The sequence below is a fragment of the Aedes albopictus genome, chromosome 1 (assembly GCF_035046485.1).
Source record: "Aedes albopictus strain Foshan chromosome 1, AalbF5, whole genome shotgun sequence".
Taxonomy (NCBI): Eukaryota; Metazoa; Arthropoda; class Insecta; order Diptera; family Culicidae; genus Aedes; species Aedes albopictus.
This window is the reverse complement of record NC_085136.1, coordinates 297,875,550-297,880,100: the sequence shown is the minus strand read 5'-3', so window position 1 is coordinate 297,880,100 and position 4,551 is coordinate 297,875,550. Positions and strand designations below refer to the sequence as shown.

The following is a 4,551-nucleotide window of genomic DNA, read 5'->3' as shown; positions in this document are numbered from 1 at the left end:
TTTCGAAAGTGCCATCATCACACCGATCCGGATTTTGCGTGCCCCCATGTCCGTCCAATGCAAAACACCCTGGCCCGCCCGGATGGGTGGAGATTCAAAATTTTCGTTCAATGAGAAAAGAGGTGCCGCATCGAGGAGAGTGTGTGCAGCCTTAAAGTCCATCATCGTCGCTTTTTTCCTGCCTTCATTCGATGGGAAATTGTGTTTTGTTTCCATGCACGGCGAGCAAACATTGCCGTTTCGGAGACGGAATTTCGGAGTGCCCCCATCGCCGATGTAAAACAAATGATTCGTGGTGTGGTTTGCCGGCAGCATGCAAACAACTGTTGTGGAGGCATCATCGCCGCCGTGCCGCCTCGCCGCCGCGCTGCCGCATCCTCGATGGGGTCTTGTACCGGAACGCAGCTCACTCGCCTGCCGTTGTTTGTATGCATTGACTGCATCACATCATCATCGTCCGGTGTGGTGTTTGAATTGATTACACTGCCAGCAGCAGAAGCAGCAGCAGTGAGCTGGGAGATATTGTTTGTCAAGTGAGAGTGAATTTGTTGACCAACATTGGATCCAACGCAATTGCTTTGGGGTGGCGAAATTGATTGCTGACTAATGATCCTTCGGATTGCCGGATGGAAGAAAGTGTGAAGATTTGAGTGATTTTGAAACTGAGATCGATAGGAACTCGAGAGTTTGCTTGATAATAATTTTAAATATTTTAGTTTCAGTTTTAATTTTTGATTTGAAAATTTTCAACTTTCAATTTTCAATTTACTGTTCATAACATTTTCCCTATCCATTTGTTTTGCTTTTGTTAATGGTTTTCAATGTTTTTTTTCTATTTTTTTTATTTATTTTTTTTGTTTTTATTTATTTGTATTTAAACACATGATAATTCTATAGAGTCTATACACTATTTTTTAATTTCTGTTTTTTTTTTATTTTCATATCATTGGCAACCTAAAAACTTTGGTACTAGTAGGAGTTGAAAGAGACATTTTACTACTCGCTTCATTGCATTTGCATCACGGGAAGCTGGATGTTGTTAGTGGCAAGGCTATTACGATTGAATGTGGGTAGGAACGTTTTTTCGGCAATACATGTGATGAACCCAGAATGGACTCTAGACAATTTGTCTAACCGCTACAGCCTCAATCTAGTCCTTCTTCTTTTCCTTCTTGGCGTATTGTCCCAACTAGGGCAAACCTGCTGCTCAGCTTAGTGTTCTATGAACACTTACACGGTTATTAACTGAAGGCTTCCTCCGTCAATGACCATTTTGATTATTTATATCTAGTGGCAGGCGCGATGATACTCAATGCACAAGGAAGTCAAGGAAAACTTTACTTTATTTTACGAAATGCTCCTAGACCGACTGGAAATCGAACCCATTACTCCCAGCATGGTCATGCTGGATGTTCAAGCCCTTCAAACTGTAGCTATATGGGTATCAAACTAACCTCGCCCCAACAGTTCCCAAATGGTCAGAGGTTGAAAGTATTTTAATTTTTAATTTTGAAAGCGAAGACAAACGGAAGTGCCTTTGTCGTGCGATCGTCGCCACCCACTGCTGGAAAAAAAATCAGACCGAAGAAAGAAAAAGTCCAAGATAATCAGAACAAAGATGTCACCTGCACGGAGAGATGATCACTCTCGCCTCGAGTTTCCCGCCGAGATCCGATAGAAGCGGAGAGAAAGAAAAGAAAGCCGTAAAAAAGTGAGTGTGATGCAAGCGGCAACCGACACGGCACTAAAAGACGCTTTTAATTAGTGTGATTATCTGTCAACGCATGGAACCGTAGACGGTGACGGTGACGGCGACGGCGGCATGGAATCAGAAAATTCCCTCAAGCGTGAATAGCGGTCATCTCTGGCCTTGCCAAATTACGACAGTTTCGCTTTTGTTGACCGATGTGCAAAATTGAATAGATAAAAGAAAAACCTCTAAGGGGTATTTAGGTAATGAAGGGGACTGTGACGTGAGGAATCATGACTTGGCAAATAAAATACTCATGCAGATGTTATGTTTGCTACGTGAGAAGTTGGGAACGGCTTATAGAAGACCAGGTCAATTTGCTTTGCGGATAACATAAACATTGAGCTTCTGCCCGAAATGGGAAACATCTCTTGACATAACAGGCTTGCAATATGGTTTTATTTTTTAATAGTTTATTTTGGTTATTCTTCTTAGCGTAACATTCAAACTGGAACAAAGCCTGTTTCTCGGTTTAGTTTCCAGAGTGTCTACTACCTTGTAGTAGTATTCTCAGAAAGTTCTTAAATCAATCAGAGCCAAACAATATCATAACCAATTTTTTTTTTGAACGTACGCAATTCAACCTCTCTGCTGAAAAATGTGTAAGACTTACTCGTGATAAAAAGGTTTCGGGTCACACCAAAAATGTGTAACAGTGACACATGTACAAAATCATCTCTTACCAAAGTGTAACAAATTCGAAGATTCAACATGAAAATTGACATTCCCATTTTTTCATTCGTGTTTCGCCACATTCATTATCAGCTGAATGCCTCTCTTTTTCATTCATTTTTATTTTTTTCCTGTCATGAGTATTTTCTTGCACATCGTAAAATAAGCAATTTATGGTAACATACGCAAAAATAGATTTAATGAATGATCAGATGGTTAGTATTCCAGTTAATTTTTTATCTGTATTAACGAGATTTTTAGCCCTAGGCTAGTTCATCTCGGGACCCACGCTTTACTTCCCTTCCGAAGGAAGAACTCAATTTGTGTGAGTTTGTCGGGAGTGGGATTCGATGCCAGGTCCTCGGCGTGATAGTCACGTGCTTTAACCATCACACCAGATTTGCTCCTTCCAGTTAATTACTATACCCAAGTTTTGTTGTGATTGGAAGTTTAATCGGGAGTTACGTTCTAGTTTTGTTTATCAGTGAAAATTGTCAGCGAAAAAAATCGTTCACCAAAATGAATTTTATTTTGATCCCTCAGTTGAGAATTTTCAAAATTTACGTTGATTACACTCATTCGAAATGAAATTTTCAAGCTCTACGGTGACATTCAGTTACTCAGCGCTTTAGTAACGGGCGGGAAGAAGGCAACCTTCATAACAGCGGCCTGGGACTGTGGAAAAGTGGGGTAAGATGCCATTTTTTTAAACTTTTATCGTTTTCAGTGATAAATAGCCTCAATTGTTATGCTTTTAAAGAGGTAACATCAACTTGCATTTTCTTATTGGGTTCGGAATCTCTCAGAAAACGACCACGTGGTTTATGGACAGCCCCTTTATTGTAAACATAGCATTTCATGGGTTGGACCATTTTACCCCATCTTGGCATTTTCGGCACTGTTCCCCTATCACCTAGGAATTTGAGCGACTTGCATAAATGCTAATGCTAATGTTAAACATGTGTCTATGTTGCGTACATGAACGCCAGTAAGTTTGTCAAAGCAACCAGAGTTCTCACTGGGTTTGGTTTACCCTCGATGTCCTTGCTCGTATTCCGGCCGGTTCCAACTAGGAGGTAGAGATCGGTATGCGTTGCAATAGGCTGGAGGATTTGAAAACGGGTTTAAATAACATTACGAGCCGTTATCGAGCCGAAAGCAGTTTTTTATAAAAAATTTCATTAAAAATATTGGGATAAAAGTAATTTGAGTTTCAGTTTTTTTTTCATTTTTCTGGAAAAGTCTGGTTATAGCTCAGGCCATAATCAATCAATTCACATAAAAATTTATGCACAGAAATACATCATCAGTAACGAATAGTTAAAAAAATTAAGTCAATAGTCTTGTAACGACTTTTCGAACCCTCTAAGCAGAATACCCTCTTCGAATGAGTGTAATCAGTTTCGTACCTTTTAATTCCGCCCTATGTTGCTTATCCTTTGACAGATACGCGTATTTCGACTACCACTTGTAATCTTCCTCAGTGTCAGTTATCCACTGTGTATATTAAAAGGTACGAAACTGATTACACTCATTCGAATAAGTCAATAGGTTCAACATTGACTAAATTACAGCAACAACACGGTCCGAGCAAAAAAAAAAAGAATCTGGTTCTGTTCAGAGTGTGAAAAACCTGTGGAACACAAAAAAAACCTGTATATCTAATATCTTTGTTTAAAACACTCAGACAATTTCATCAGTAACTCGCAATGTATCGATCTCAAGTAGCCCGAAATAATAAACGCTTTGCTGCTCTCGCTCTTTACTACCAACATATGCCTCTTGCAACAAACGATGATTACAACATTTCGATCTTCTTGTTAGATTTTTCGACTGTTGTCTATGGATTTAGTTACTTTCCGATAAAATTAGAATCTACAATCGCACAAATCAAAGTTTATGTTGAAAAAAAAACAGAAAAATCACGAAATTAAAAGTGTGACATATATTGCTATGGATTTGGTTGCTAACAAAACGACTGTGATCTTTATTATGTCTCACCACAGTTATAATAAAGCTTTAATGCGGAGCCTATTTTGTGGCTTCTTTTTTGCCTGCGGCAGCGAAATTTCGACACGCCTAACTCGAGCAAATTCTTATCGGGACTTCTTGAGAATCTTTTACTCCAG

The 4,551-nt window shown here is 39.3% G+C and overlaps 1 long non-coding RNA gene across 1 annotated transcript in view; it reads right to left on the bottom strand.

Moving 5' to 3' along the window:
* LOC134285716 (uncharacterized) overlaps positions 1-3,916 on the bottom strand; it is a 279,906-nt gene extending 275,990 nt beyond the window's left edge. The window contains exon 1 of the long non-coding RNA XR_009996574.1: positions 3,873-3,916. This is a non-coding gene — a long non-coding RNA (uncharacterized LOC134285716). The remainder of the gene's footprint in view (positions 1-3,872) is intronic.
* Between the last annotated feature and the right edge of the window lie 635 nt (positions 3,917-4,551).